The sequence below is a fragment of the Mixophyes fleayi genome, chromosome 4 (genome assembly GCF_038048845.1).
Source record: "Mixophyes fleayi isolate aMixFle1 chromosome 4, aMixFle1.hap1, whole genome shotgun sequence".
Taxonomy (NCBI): domain Eukaryota; kingdom Metazoa; phylum Chordata; class Amphibia; order Anura; family Limnodynastidae; genus Mixophyes; species Mixophyes fleayi.
This window is the reverse complement of record NC_134405.1, coordinates 37132570-37148758: the sequence shown is the minus strand read 5'-3', so window position 1 is coordinate 37148758 and position 16189 is coordinate 37132570. Positions and strand designations below refer to the sequence as shown.

Genomic DNA, 16189 nt, shown 5'->3' with positions numbered 1-16189 from the left:
GGTGTACCAACACAGGTGTACAAGCCCAGGTGTACAAGCCCAGGGGTACACTAGCAGCAAGAGTTACCCAGAAGAACACAGTTCTGTACGCTGCAAAGTAGTCTAGTGGTGGCAGCAGCAAAAGCCCCTCTTACTATGGCTAGAGGGCGCATGTGGGAGAAGAAAGGGGACAGTGGCAAGGCAAGCCCAGCCGATCCCCAGTAAAACAACAGACAGGGTGGCATAGGAGGTCCATCCTGTCACAGCAGCCATGTAGAACAAAAAATAGTCCCCACATCCACCTTCCAAGATCTAATTAGAATTTTCCTTTGTACTATGTGACCTTAGGTGACAAACTGTCTGAGAATATTTTTTGGTCATCCCAGAAACTATTGAAGAGAGTTGGGGAGGAATGACTATAAATAGGCTGTATCAGGCTGGTGTTAGTTAGTTGGTGGTTGGAGAGCTGGAAGGATGGAACAGTAATAATGAGCATTGAGAGAGAGATAGAAGGAGAAAACTACACAATAAGGTAATTATATTATGCATAAGAATATATTGATACATAGATAAATGATTGCAGTTATAATGTTGCAGATATTGTCTTTTTTCACAATGTCTGATGTGCTCTTGCCTTAATAATCTTTATATAGCTAGTTTTGCAGTCTAAAAGAATTATAACTATGGGGGGACCTATTATATATCCTGTATTTTGTATTATCTATTCGTAAATATTGTGTTGCAAAATTAAGCTGGGGTCACATGACTTGTACTTTAAATACCGAGATAATACACTTTATATTTTATTTATCTACCTAATACTGTTTGGCAGTGTAGTTATATGTTCAAATAGTACCACAAAAGCATAACATATGTATATATGTGCATAAATATATTGATGGACATTCATAGATTTTCATCTCTGTTTTGTTTTATATATATATATATATATATATATATATATATATATATATATATATATATACACGTAGATAGTTAGATGGATAGATAGATAGATAGATAGATAGATAGATAGATAGATAGATACAGGGCCGGATTGGGATAAAAATTCAGCCCTGGCATTTAAAAAACACACAGGCCCACCTGCTGTGGGCTCCATGCATGATATTGTTGCACGCTGAAGTGGTGTTGCTGGTGCAGTACAACATGTTAAGCAGCAACACAAACTTGTGTATCACACTTTATCTTCTGCCCACCCTGATCAATTCCCTTGTTGTGCAAGTCAGTTTGCTTGATTTACAAAAGCGCACTGTTCGGACTGTGTGCGAAATATAAAACAACTACAGTAAACTCAGGGCCTGATTAAGGGTTTCGGTCACCGTAGGCAAATACACCAACAGCGCCTCCCTACCCTCGCCCCCACCCCCCCCCCCAATGTATAGGAATACTCCTAAATATAAATATTCCGAAATATTCTTCAGCATTCAAATTTAGATTGATTGCGCCGTTGTCTCTTACCTGTTCTTGCTCTTCTCTCTTGCTGATTTGTTCTCTTCTCGCTGGCTTCTGGAAATTTGGAGTCCTGTATTGAAAATGCAAACATGTTACTATATTGCAAAATGTTAACAAACCCTGAATGATTATACTCTTTAATTAAAAAAAAACACTCCATTATGGACAAATAACACTACCCCATTGTACAGGCATATATAAGTAATATCTTAACATTTGTGGTCAATAAAATATTTACCTCTACCAGCCCCATCTCATATTCTAGTGATAGCCGACACCAGAGAGCAGCCATGTAACTGCCACACAAAACAGATATCATGCCCCCCAAAGTTGCTCTATTTTTTAAATACCAAGACATTTAATTTAGCCCCTCTTCCCCTCCCTGCAGACATTTTCAGCCCCTCCTCCCCCCCTGCAGACATTTTCAGCCCCTCCTCCCACCCATGCAGACATTTTCAGCCCCTCCTCCCACCCATGCAGACATTTTCAGCCCCTCTCCCCCATGCAGACATTTTCTGCCCCTCTCCCCCCCCCCCCATGCAGACATTTTCAGCCCCTCTTTTCCCCCTGCAGATATTTTCAGCCACTCTTCCCCCCCCGCGCACATTTTCGGGCCTTCTCCCCCTCACACTGCGCACATTTTTGGGTCCTCTCCCACCCCTGCACACATTTTCGGGTCCTCTCTCCCCCCCCTGCGCACATTTTCGGGTCCTCTCTCCCTGGAGTACCATTTTCCCTGTGAAAATAAAAAATACACTTACCTCAGCAGCCTCCGGGAATCCACTGTGCGCCCTCTACAGCCTGTCCTACGTAGGACTGGCTGTAGAGGGCGCACAGTGGATTCCCGGAGGCTGCTGAGGTAAGTGTATTTTTTATGAAAGCACTGCAGCAGGGCCAGCCCACAGAGCTGTCATGGTGGCTCAAAGAATTAATTTAATTTTATCTTATTTAATTTAAACGGGGATCGCAGGGACCCGGACCGGCCCACACTGCCATCGGCCCTTCTGGCATTTGCCAGAAGTGCCAGATGGCCAGTCCGGCCCTGGATAGATAGATATACAGGAAAAATGTACTAGCCACATAATCTAAGTCAGTACTGTGGGATTATACAGGATATTTTCACTAGCACTTTGCAAACATTTTAGCAATTTTCTCTTAATAGACTATGTGTATTATCTCAATAAGTATTGGCTTCTCATGTGGGAGGATAGAGTTCTCTTATCTGCACAATTAACTGGCAATGGGGTCCCAATAATGTGACAATGTGCACAAAAATGAAAGCAATGGTCAATGACTGAGTCATATCTGTTTGTGTTTATAAATATAGTTTGTGCTCCTTACACAATATAACACTAATACTGTTAATGTAGATTAACCCATGTAATTATTAAATAATAACATCCTTTTTTGACAGGCGAATTAATAAGCAGGATTCCCACTGAGAACAGAAGACTTCTCGGAAAAAGACCTTGTTCTCTGAGAATCAACAACCAACAAGTCATATCGGCCAACAGATGCTAATTCTTCTGTAACTACAAGATTTTCACACAAACTGTTCCTATGTTTGACTAGAAGCATTCTACAAGTAACTTGTTCTAATCAAACACATGATGAGTCTCAAAGAAGAGAAGTCTTTTCCATGTTCTGAATGTAACAAATGTTTTAAAACTAGGTCACAAATTGTTAAACATCAGCGGATTCACAAAGGAGAACGACCATATAACTAGGGATGTGCACCGGCCACTTTTGGTGTCTCGTGTTTTGTGTTTTGGATTTGCTTGAGGTTTTGGGTTCAGATTTGTTTCGCAAAACACCTGACGAAAGGTTTTGGATTCGGATTTATTTTGAAAAAAACATAAAAAGTGCTAAAAACCAGTTTTGTGGGGGTTTTTTTTCACTCCTACGCTATTATTAACCTCAATAGCATTCAATAACAATCATTTCCACTAATTTCCAGTCTTTTCTGAACACCTCACAATATTGTTTTTAGGCCAAAAGGTTGCACCGAGGTAGCTTGAGCACATAATGCCAAAAAAAGAGGTACAAGATGGAATTGTTCTGGGCCCTCCCTCCCACCCGACGCGAGACTTGGACGACAGAGCCTCGTTTTCATTTTTTTGCCCACCGGAAATATCCGAACAGTGCTCGGATCCCGTTCGGATCCGCACTGTTCGGGTGGGCTCGGCTTAGCGGAATCCGAGCCCGCTCATCTCTAGTATTTTTCCATCACTTTTCAAGCATGCAGTGATTACTCACATTTTAAAAAAACAGAATTCTGACCCTAACTCTCTCATAAATTACCGCCCCATCTCCCAGCTCCCATGCCCCTCCAAGCTTCTCAAGAGAATTGCCTACACCCGCCTCACACACGATGGAATTGTTCTGGGCCCTCCCTCCCACCCCTCGCGAGATTTGACGCAAGACTTGGACGACAGAGCCTCGTTTTCATTTTTTTGCCCGCCGGAAATATCCGAACAGTGCTCGGATCCCGTTCGGATCCGCACTGTTCGGGTGGGCTCGGATTAGCGGAATCCGAGCCCGCTCATCTCTACATATAACTGCTCTGAATGTAGCAAATGTTTTGCAGAGAAGTCAAATCTTGTAAAACATGAACGGATTCACACAGGAGAGAAACCATTTAAATGCTCTGAATGTAACAAGTGTTTCTCCCATAGTTCACAACTTGTCACTCACCAGAAGATTCACACACAAGAGTCACCCTGAGATACTGAATGTAACATGTGTTTCATAAGTTAACTTGCTGTATCGCCATAATATCCATACAAGGTAGAGGCTTTTTTCATTTTCTGAATATGACAAATGTTTTATAGAAAGTCTAAAGCAGGGGTGTCCAACCTTTTAGCTTCCCTGGGCCACATTGGAAGACGATGAGTTGGTTTGGGCCACACATAAGATACACTAACAATAACGATAGCTGATCATCCAAAAAACCATAGAAAACATAGTTAACATATATATATATGAGAAAAAAGTGATATATATATATATATATATATATATATATATATATCACTTTTTTTTCAAATCCCCCTATACTTACCTTTCAATCGCCCTGTTCAAAAAATCCTCTCTAGTTATTATACTGTAATCACTTTTTGTATTGTTTCGATGCAATATCAATAAAGTGCATTTAAGCCAGGCATTGTATATCAGGGTGCCCTGACCAGGCCTGCGGTACCTGACATATACATCACTGTGACCCCAAATTGTCACCTGTTTTTCTAATTACACCACTATGTTAGTTAAGGGATAACTTATAATGGGCAAAGAGAATAATATATAATGCCCCATTAGTATTACAAGTAGAAGTATGTAGCAGGGAGATAAGGTCCATGATGCTCCAGGACCAGGTGACTTTTATTCACTGGTCAGCGTCCCTTGAAATAATAAAAAAAAATCCCCCTTACCTTACATTTTAAATCGGCTTGTTCTCCTGTCCTCTTCTCTTCTTTTCTCCAATTCTGTGCTGCTGATTGTTCTTCTCGCGCGGGTGACTCCTCTGTGCTGCGCTCCGCAATGGATGTTGGGCGTGATGACATCACGCCTGACATTCACCACGAGTGCCGCAAGGAGGAGGAGACAGGGGAGGGAGGCGGAGTACCAGCTGATGTGACCGCAAGGTAAGTATTTTCTTTTCTTTTTTTTGCAGGATTTTTTTTTCCCATTAACAGTGCTGCCCCCTCGCCACAACCAAAACTCCTTCTGGGCCACATTTACAGGCGTGCTGGGCCGCATGCGGCCCGCGGGTTGGACAACCCTGGTCTAAAGCAACTCAGTGAAGACTGAAGAGATCTGGCAATGGGACTTGCAGATATGTTCCCCTGGAAGAATCTAGAGGTTTTGAACTAGAACTATATATACAAACACTGATAATGGAGCACCCCTTCCCGAGCTCTGTAATATACTGCTGTTCTGTTCATCCAGGTGCTGGGACTAGGAGAAGAAAGATCTTTCTATCCAGTAGATAGTTCCAGCAGCTCTTCTCAGTACTGGGATCCCTTCTATGACAGCAGAGCTATGAGTACTGAATATTTCTACAGGAACACTGCACACTGCCCTGTATCACACTAGAAGTGCTCCTATTGGTCCCTGTTATTCCTTCTTATTATTTCCCTTATACCTTTCTATTGTTCTCTTATCTCCCTCTGACATGACTACTTTGTACTGTTTAGTAACATGATGCAAGTAATACACTGGTTGCTGTATTTCATAGCAGCCAATCCGATGATCACATTAGTTGGTTTGATGACACCAGGCTGCTAATAGCTGATATCTGGTTGCTATTGGCTACAACACATTCTTGTTCTTCTCACCATTATTAAATAAATCCCAATAACACATTAAAAGTATAAACATAACTAACAACTAGTGACATAGTACATACTGAGCCAAATCAGACAGGACTGTCCGGCATATAGACTGAATGTTCAAACAATCTCTGGAATTACCATTTATGTTACTGGCAGATGTTTCCATAACACTTGATGTTGAATAAAAACTGATATGATAAATGTGTAGATTCTGATTTTGATTGCAGAACTAATCTCTTTTCTCAACATTCATGAATATTGTACATTGTTCTTCTTTTTGCAAGATGGAGCCGGGGCTGATATTTAGGTGGTCATTCGGGGCTGACAATCTGGCAACCAATAAAAATTTAGAGGTAGAAGGAAAGATATACAGCTTTCACTGCTCACTCCTGATTATCCTTGTCTCCTGTCCTCCAGAGGACACCAATACCTTGTGTAATGGATGTTACCCATGTGCATTGATATAATCTAACTGGATCAATATAGCTGTCTGGATATGAGGGTGCTAAAACAATCATCATTCCAAAATCTGCTTGGCCAGCTTATGTCAGTGTAATGAGTAATGAGGAGGGGCGGCAGTCTTTGGCAGAATGAAGGGGGTGGGAGAGAATCATAGATGCTCTTCTTCATGCCATTGTATTATCACATTGTTAGTTCAGTTACTTTCTCCATCCTGTCAGTTTGGCCGTTCCCCTCTGACCTCTCTCAGTAACACAGCAATGTTTACCCCCAGATCTGCCGCTCACTGAATGTTTTTGGTTTGCGCACCATTCTCTGTAAGCTCTAGAGACTGTTGAGCATGAAATTACCAGGAGATCAGCAGGTTCTGATATACTCATACCACCTGCTTGTATGTTTGCACCGTATGTGTGCGTTTCCTCTGGGTGATCCGGATTTCTTCCGCATTCCAAAGACATATTAGTAAGTTAATTAGCTTCTGACTAAATTACCCCTAGTGTGTGTCTGTGTGGTATGAAATATGAATTGTAAGCTTCTCTGGGGCAGGGACTTTGTGAATGATTAATTGATCTCTGTAAAAGTGTTTTAGGTGCTGTATAAATGAACATTAATAAATAAATGAGAATATATGTTCATGATAACAAATAATATACTCATGACAGCGTGCTGCAATGTCAGAACCTTAATTTCTTCCCTAGCTCTCTTTTTCCAGACTTAGACATTACTACCACAGGTATGGTAATTATTCCCCGCATATTGACCTAAGAAGTTCTCATCAAAATGGAACATTTGGTATCTAGTTTATATAAGGAAATCACTTTTGAAAGCTTGTATAGGGCTTGTCTCACTACAAGTCTTTGATCACTCATCTATTCAACACTAAATAGTAACTGTAATAAATGTCAGACTCTCATTGCTGAACATTCCATTGCTTGTAGCCCCAAGGTCCAGGAATTCTTAGAAATCATACACATCTGCATTACTTCCACACTTCATCTACCACTGACTATGATATATAACTGGGCACTCTGGAACATTCGTACGCCAGTAATGGACCAAAATTTAACTATAGGTAACAAACAAATGAAAATTATACTCCCACTGTCTGAGGGGCTGGGTACACAAATAAAATCTTTGGAGTGACAGCTTTATAGACCGATCAGCCACAACATGTATCATTTACCTGGGGAATAGATGGCACCAGGATACACTATGGGAAGAAGGCAAATCGGCTGAGAAGCTCTGGGCAATATTCTGCTGGGTAAACTTGGGTCCTGACATTCATGTGGAGGCTACTTTGACATGTGCCACCTACCTAAACATTGTTGCAGATTATATACACCCCTTCATGGCAACGGTATTCCCTGATGACACTGGACTGTTTCAGCAGTAAAATGTGTCCAGTCACACTGCAAAAAATTTCAGAAATGTTTTGAGGAAGATGGCAGAGAGTTCGAGATGCTGACTTGGCCTCCAAATTCCTCAAATCTCATTGGGAAAATGTGATGTATAATTTACATCTTCCGTCCTTGTTAGTGCTAGTTGCACAGGCAGCCAGGTCACAATCAGAGACCTCTAGTGGTCGGAGCTGCAAATATCAGAGTAATTCCTGACACTTACATTGTTAAACAGGGCAGGGTACAGTGTTCCTGTAGAAATATTCAGTGCTCATAGTTCTGCTGTCATAGAAGGGATCCCAGTACTGAGAAGAGCTGCTGGAACAGTCTACTGAATAGTAAGCTCTTTCATCTACTAGTCCCAGCATGAGCTGAACAGCAGTATATTACAGAGCTCAGAAAGGCCCATCATAACTGTCTGTTTGGATAGAGCAGCTCTAGTTCATAACAGGAAGACCATCTCAGAAGGTAAATGCCCCACAAGTCTCTTTGCTTGATCTCTCCAGCATTTCCTGGTATCTAACAAGGCTTTGATTCTACATAAAACACTTGCCACCTTCAGAAAATTAAAACAAATGCTTCTCCCTTCTACAGATGCAATAAGTTAACCTGTTTATGAAACACATGCTACATTCAGAATCTCAGAGTGACTCTCTTGTGTGAATCCTCTGTTACATGATTAATAATAACTTACCAGTAAAATAATTCCTGCACTGGTGCGTGGCTTCGGATAGCATGGAGTAGGATGTCTTCTCCTCCTCTCCTCCACCATGCGTCCAAATATCCTGTTTAAGCTGGCTTCCGCTGCCCAAAATATCCCTACTTTCATAGAGGGTGACTTACATACTGTGGACCACCTACAGAGCGACTTTATAGCTGGATACCAGCTTCTGAGTGACTTCCCTGCTTGCTTGCTGACAGGGCCTGCATCTCCTCACGGACCGGGGACTAAATTTGAGATAGGACCCGATCTGGTGGCGCAATTTTCCTGGTGACAGCCTTCCTCCTAGCAGGGAATACCAGTTACGAAGGCGAACAAAGTTACGACGCTTATCACCCCGTTATCAGTGCAGACCGCACTGTCCGGAGACGCAGGCTTTCTGCGGCAGCGGCCCGCACCATCTTCTTTGTGTCACCTGGTTGGTGAGCTTGAATCAGCTGGAAAAGGTGAAAATCCAACTACTTACCTCCTCAATCTCCTCCGGCCATCTTGGCATCCTGTTGTTGCGGGTTGCACTTGGAGTAACAGGCATAATCCCGGACTGATTCAGCGATTTGGACATAACCTCGCAGAAGAGGCCATTCTCCGGTTCACAGCTAGGTACATAGTGAGTAAAGGCACATGAACGGTGCTTCTTGTCCCCTAACAAACCCTGTCGACAGCTCCCTGTTAATATCTTTCTTGTGCATTATAAAGACCAGCAGTTGAATATACAGAAAATATAATCCTTATTGTATAATTAAATAGCAGTAATATGTATTCTCTTATTTATCCTTTATTTATTGTCACTTATTCTTTTTATATTTCATTTTTTTATTATATTTATCTTTTAATTCTCCTCTTTTTCTCTTATTCCTTTTCTTAATTAATATAGATATTTTTCTTATTCAGGTTTCTCTTTTTAATTTTTTAGTAGAAACCAACCACTCTCTCATTTCATCCTCTCCCCCTTCTTCCTGTCCCCTGGACCCCATCCCCTCCCACCTCCTTCGCTCCCTTTCCCCCGCCACCTGCTCCCACCTCTTCAATCTCTCCCTCTCCACCGGCATCTTCCCCTCCTCCTTCAAACACGCTCTTGTATCCCCCATTCTTAAGGAACCTAATCTTGACCCCACCTCTCTCTCCAACTATTGCCCCATCTCTCTTCTCCCCTTTGCCTCCAAAATACTTGAGAGGCTCGTCTGCAGCCGCCTCTCCACCTACCTCTCAGATCACTCCCTCCTCGATCCTCTCCAATCTGGCTTCCGCCCCCTCCACTCCACTGAAACTTCCCTGGCCATAGTCACCAACGATCTCCTCTCTGCTAAAGCTAGGGGCCACTTCTCCCTTCTCATTCTCTTGGATCTCTTAGCGGCCTTCGACACCGTTGACCACCCACTCTTGCTCCACACCCTTCAATCCTTTGGCCTCTCCGGCTTCGCCCTGTCCTGGTTCACCTCTTACCTTGCTGACCGTACCTTCTCTCCCCCCCCCCTCCTCCCTTCCAGTAGGGGTCCCCCGAGGCTCTGTTCTCGGACCCCTACTGTTCTCTCTTTACACCTCTTCCCTGGGTGAACTCATCAGCTCCTTTGGTCTCAAGTACCACCTCTATGCGGATGACACCCAACTCTACCTTTCCTCTCCCGATCTCTCTCCCTCCCTCCCTCCTCTCCAGGGTGTCCGCCTGCCTCTCCGCCATCTCCTCCTGGATGTCCTCTAGATTCCTCAAACTTAATCTCGCTAAAACCGAACTTATTGTCTTTCCCCCCGCTCATTCCCCCTCCCCTTCCGATCACCGTTCTCAACTCCTCTATTTCCCCTGTTCCTCAACTTCGCTGCCTCGGCGTCACCCTTGACTCCTCTCTCTCCTTTGCCCCTCATATTCTCTCTCTCGCTAAATCCTGCCGCTTCCAGCTGCGCAACATCGCACGCATTCGGCCCTTCCTCTCCCAAGATGCCACTAAAGCTCTTGTCCACTCTCTTATTATCTCCCGCTTGGAATACTGTAACCTCCTCCTTACTGGCCTCCCCCGCTCTCATCTCACTTCCCTTTGCTCCGTACTCAATGCTGCCGCTCGGTTCATTTTCCTTTCTTGCCGCTCCTCTTCTGTCTCCCCCCTCTATTAATCCCTCCACAGGCTCCCCATCCCCTACAGAATCATGTTCAAGCTCCTCACTTTCAAGGCCCTCTCCAACTCCACTGCTCCCTACATCTCCAACCTAATCTCCATTCACGCTCCATCCCGCCCTTTGCGCTCAGCTAACGACCGCCGCCTCTCTTCCCCCCTGGTTACCTCCTCCCATGCTTGCATCCAAGACTTCTCCCGCGCTGCCTCCCTCCACTGGAACCAGCTCCCCCGCTCCATCAGAACTTCCCCCAACCTGTCTAGCTTCAAACGGGCCTTAAAAACCCACCTCTTCCTTAAAGCCCTCCAGTCCCCCACCTAATTGACCTCCTCCCAGTCTCCCCCTACCCCCCCTTCCACTCCTGTCCCCCTCTTACCTCCCTCCTTTATCATTCTCCTCTTCCCCCCTCTCCGTCTCTGCCTCTGTTCTCCCCATTCCCTCTTCCTACCATTGCGTCTCTGTCCGTACTACCCTCCCCTTAGATTGTACGCTCCTTCGAGCAGGGCCTCCTCTCCTTCTGTTCTCCACCACCTTAACTCTGCTCTTCAGCTCCTTGTCTCTTCCACAAGGTCCTCCTGCCCTTCTACCCCTCTCTCTACCCCGCTTGGGGCTCTCACCTCTCATCTAGCTGTACATTGAGCTTCTGAGTTACTGTGCATTTTGTGAACTGTACCGTGCTGTCTCACCCTGTATCGTGTTTCTGTCTGTCCCTGTACGGCGCTACGGATACCTAGTGGTGCCCTATAAATAAAAAATAATAATAATAATAATAATAACCATCTCAAACTTGTAACTGACCTCTATTAGTTGTATAGAGGAGTTTCAGTTTAACGCCACTTCCGCTTTGATGTCACTTCCGGTCCATGGTCCGTTCTATATCTTTTATTCTGTAGTTTAAAGGCACTGTCCCATCGCACTGGAGGTGGCAGTGTGCTAGGAAGAAGCGATCCCACCCCCATCCCCGATTCCACCCGTTACCCTTCTAGCTGCTTACGTCCCAGAGCAGGGACTCCAACCAAAGTACTAGCAGAAGAGGATTTTGAAAATGAAAACGTAATGTTGAAATCCTAAACACATTGCTTGCTGTGTAAGGTGAGAAATGGGCTTGCAGGAGGGTTTGTGTCAGGGCCATACTTTGCAGTTGCAGGGGAGAGAGCAGTATATTGTGTGCAGCAGTAATGGGAACAGAGCTCCAGAGACCGGGCTGTGGACGGTGTGAAAATAGTACATGTATGTTGGAGACACTTGAAAGATTTCCTTTCCCTACATGTTGGTGGAAGGATTTTACAACAGTGAGTAAAATAAACTGGAGAACTATATTATTACTGGGAGCTATAGATTGTATAGGGAAAGTAACGGTTCATCCACACAAATAGTTTCTCCAGTTGCGAACGTAACTTAAAAAGAATACATTAAGTCTGCTTTGCTTTATTTTATAAAGACAATAAAAATCATTCCAAGTTTAAAAAAAAATGGATATCCACCCGATTGCAAAGGGAGATCAAATCATCAAGGGTGGTAGGCTAATTCATCTTTAATACGATTTAGCAAACCCCTGCCAAAATGCCACAGCCAGAGCCTTGTTATTCCATTGCAGCTTCGGAGAAAGTGTGCGAAATTGCACCACGTATTGAAGTCGAAGAATGCTAAAGGCGGCAAAGGAAATACAACTGGGCTCATCAAAGATCTTGCGAAAGGAGGCTAAAAAAAGAGGCCTAATCCAGGAGTAGAGGGTTATTAAGCTCCCATAGAGGGAGGCCCAGGCAAGGGCTTGGGCTGAGAGCAGAGAAATAACATAAAAACTTTTGCCCTCCCAGTAGAAAAGATAAGCAGAAGTATTTTAAATTGGAGAGAACATGGGTTAGAAAACCATCGGCAAGTTTTTCGGATCTCCATCATATTTGGTGGGAACAGGAATCCGCAGACTAATGGAAGGATATGGAAGCTGTTACTTCAGCGGGAGGTTCGGTTACAGCTGTAGAAGCAGAACTATATAGGATACTTAGAAGGGTGTCTAAACTGGGTATACAGGCCTTGGAAACATTGCACAAACTGGACTTGAGTAGTATCTTCTCTGTCCACTGCCCAATAGATGTTGGAGCATTTCTTTAGGAGACAATTCACCTGTAGAATCCATTTAAGGGCCTGATGTTAATGTCACAAAACACACAAAGTGGTAGGATTCTCACAATTAGCCTGATTTAGCTCCACCCACCACGAAGGCGCGGAGTCTAATGTGGCGAAGGTTTTCACTAGGGACCCAGACATGGAGGTTTGGTCTTCACTGCTAACACTACACAGGTCGCGGTTCTTCAGATACCGGTGAGACTGATAGGTGAGATGGGTGTTCACTGGCAAGAAGAGATCTGGATCTAGGATAGAAGGATTTGCTGAGATGCAAGGGTCACTGGATAACAGGATTTGCTGAGACGCTGCTCTCTTACTTGCCAGAGCTGGCTCGTTACTCCAGGATGCTTTACACCTGTCTCTGGCCTATAAAAGCCTACTTGTCCCAGCCGCCTTTGCCAGTTCATCTGTTGCCTTTCCTGTGTCCTATCCTGATTGATCTCCTAATATTGATCTCTTCTCGTCCCTCCGTTTTTGCACCTGTTCCTTTGACCCTGACTCGGCTTGTCTGTAACTCTGTACCTGCATGCAGCGCTCTAGTGTTTCAGCATTATCCTGCTGCAGAGTACAACCATCAATTCCTGCTTTCAGCTCTCCAGTGTTACAGAGGATTTACCGGTTGCAGATTGTTACTAGCAGTCTCGACACTACTTCATGGTAAAGTCCTGCAGCCCATCGCATCCTGTGTCCGTTACCCTCAGTGCTTTGCTCCGCAGACCATTGCGCCTAGTGCGTCATCTCACTACCCCGTGGTAAAGTCCTGAAGATCATCGCATCCTGTCTCTTACCTTCATTGCCTTGCTCCACAGACCTTTGCACCTTGTGTGTCATCTCCACTACTTTGTGGTAAAGTCCTGCAGACCATTGCATTCTGCATCTGTTGTTTACCGAGTTGTCTTGCTATTTCTGCAATACCCTACTGTACTGAATCTTGAAACCTGTATAACCGGTGTTTAATAAAAAACACTTTGTTCACTCCCTGTGGTCTTATATTGGAAATCCTGACAACCGGATACAGGATACCGGGAGCACACAAGGAAACTGAATACCAGGATTCACAGGGAAACAGGAGACAAAAAGATCCAGCACCAGGCAGGCTAACAGGACATGAAGATCTGGCACCATATAGCCAGAACAGGTGCTTAAAATAGGCAACATGGTTTAGAGGTAGTGTAAAACAATTGTTCAATGCAGGGTAATGGAAAATTCTAAAAGACACAATCCAAAATGGCAGCTGCCAGCAGTAGACAGATGGACCATCACCGCCGTGGATGGGCTTGACAGAGGAGGCTCACCTTGCACATCGGTCCCCGGTGACTCAGAGGTTCAGACATGCGACAAAAGGCCTCTCTATGGCACAGTTGTCAGTACCAATCATTCTTCCTAGGAGTTGGGGCAATATGTCCAAGCCCTATAACTTAAAGTACTTTAGAGTTGCCTTGATATTGTTGCTTGGTATGCTACATGTGGACAACCCATTTATAATATTTTTACAGCGCTCAAGGAATAGTGTTTTAAATTGCCAAATGGTTCCCTCTACATATTGCAATTTTGCTCTAAAAGGTAGACTACATAATTGGTCTGGCAGTTGGAGAGAATTAATTTTACGAGAGACTTTGGTAACTATAAACTGAATTTCTGTGTTTTATGTTTGATGTGAGTATATGTCAAACAGGTAGAGTCTATACCTGCAACACCCCAAAACTTGTGGCACTTAAGTCTGTAGCAACCTTTGTAATTTTTTTAAATACTCAAAGGTGTATTCTCAATATTTTAATTTAAAACATTAGTATATGTGCTATGAGTCGCCGCGGCCCACGTCTCGCTTCCTCCGCTTGCGTCCGGCTGTCATGGCAACAGGTGAGACATCAATTCCGCCTTCCTCGTCAGGCCGTCACCATGGCAACGGCCAAGATGCTCCGTTACAATGCCGCGTCCCGGTATGAAGGGACAGCTGGGTGTGCACGAATATTAATTAAGCAACCTAATTATCATTAGCCTCCTGTGGCTAATCTCTCTCGTGCTCTGATTGGTCACTTTAAGACCAATCAGTCAGAGAGAGCTTAGCCTTCCTGCCAGTTATAGAGTTCTGTGTGCTGCACATTTTGCTGACCTGCTGTTCCTGTGGTTACTTTACTTAACTTGACCCGATTCTCCGTATATGGACCCTGCTTGTATACTCTTTGCCCTAACCTTTGGCTTTTTATTTGATATCCTTGCTTGCTGCCAGCCCTGATCTGTTGGCCTGTCCTTGATTACTCTGCCTGCTTCTGACCATCCGCTCCTGTCTTGGAAACCGCCACCTATCTACCGGCTGCGGTACTGTATATAAGCTTTCACTTCGCAAGAGTTAAGAACTAGGGGTATCTAAGTACCTGTGAACGCCACAAGCTCTATGGGAAAGGCGGCTGCTATAGGCGAAGACCTCCATCGCCTGTTCTGGGAGCTTATGTCAGTAGCTGCTAGCCGGAACAATATGAAAGCGTTTCTTTATTATCTAATTTTCTTTGGAAATATGTTATACTATCACCTGGGAATCATGTGTAACCCTATAAAGTAAACACTTCCAAGTCACAAGTGAGCAGAGTGTGGGTTGTGACTGTCAAAGGAAGTTAGGAGAGGTTTCCTGACAAAATAGAGGTGATATATTGTTTGACTGTGTGAATATATAAGATATTAAATCAGGGAGAATCTAGAGGGGGCTAGTTGTGACAACTACTATTAAATAGAGAGCTACAAACTTCTATACGGTAACATCACACCATTGTAACATTACTGTGTGTTATTTACACATATATATCCAAAGCTAAAAACTTTTTACATGTACAATTCTTAGTAGAATCAAAGCCATTTTAAATAATGCTAATTCCAATATGCAAAATAATATAACTATAATCCTGCTTTCTACAGTGTTTATAAAGCACATTAATTTATCCCATGACAAGAAAAAAAAGACATGCACATGTGTATTAGACCCATCATTAAATGAACAAGGGGGGGTGTACCTTACTAATAACAAAACATCAACTGTGCAGCACAAAAGCAGCTTTCAGCTCAGCGACTGCCTTCATATGCAGAAGTGCACCTAGTTTCCACCAAGTTGCATGGGTTTACACAGTAATAAGGAGTGTCTGCAGAACATTGCACATGGCAAGGAGGACCTGGGATGAGTGAGGGTGTTCTGTACACAGTACAGTGTAAGCATACAGTGCACAATGTTGAGCAGAGGCGAGATTTAATTTTGCGGCACAAGATGGAAATTCGGCACACTCTTAGGGAAGTTCCTTCCTGTGTGGAAGGTGCACGGCCCTTTCCAGTTTGCAAAATGACTTGAGTTTTGCACCAGCTCAGAGTTGGAAGAGAAAAGGGGGAAAATTTATCAAGCTGCAGGATTGAAAAAGTGGAGTTGTTGCCTACAGCAACCATTCAGATTCTAGCTGTCATTTTGGAGAATGTACTAAATAAATGAAAACTAGGCTATAGGCAAATCCTCCAACTAACATCAGTGCACAGGATCTTGCTTCATATTTCAAGGACAAAATTGATAAGATCAGGCTTGAAATGGTATCTCTCTTGACAAGCAATCTGCTCAATTC

General features: G+C 43.8%; 1 protein-coding gene across 1 annotated transcript in view; it reads right to left on the bottom strand.

Annotated features, from left to right (window-relative positions):
• LOC142151202 (uncharacterized) overlaps positions 1-8844 on the bottom strand; it is a 76037-nt gene extending 67193 nt beyond the window's left edge. Inside the window, exons 1-2 of the mRNA XM_075206571.1 lie at positions 8827-8844; positions 1459-1522 (exon numbers count right to left, since the gene is read on the bottom strand). The gene's annotated coding sequence lies outside the window, so the exon portion shown is untranslated. The remainder of the gene's footprint in view (positions 1-1458; positions 1523-8826) is intronic.
• Positions 8845-16189: the final 7345 nt, after the last annotated feature.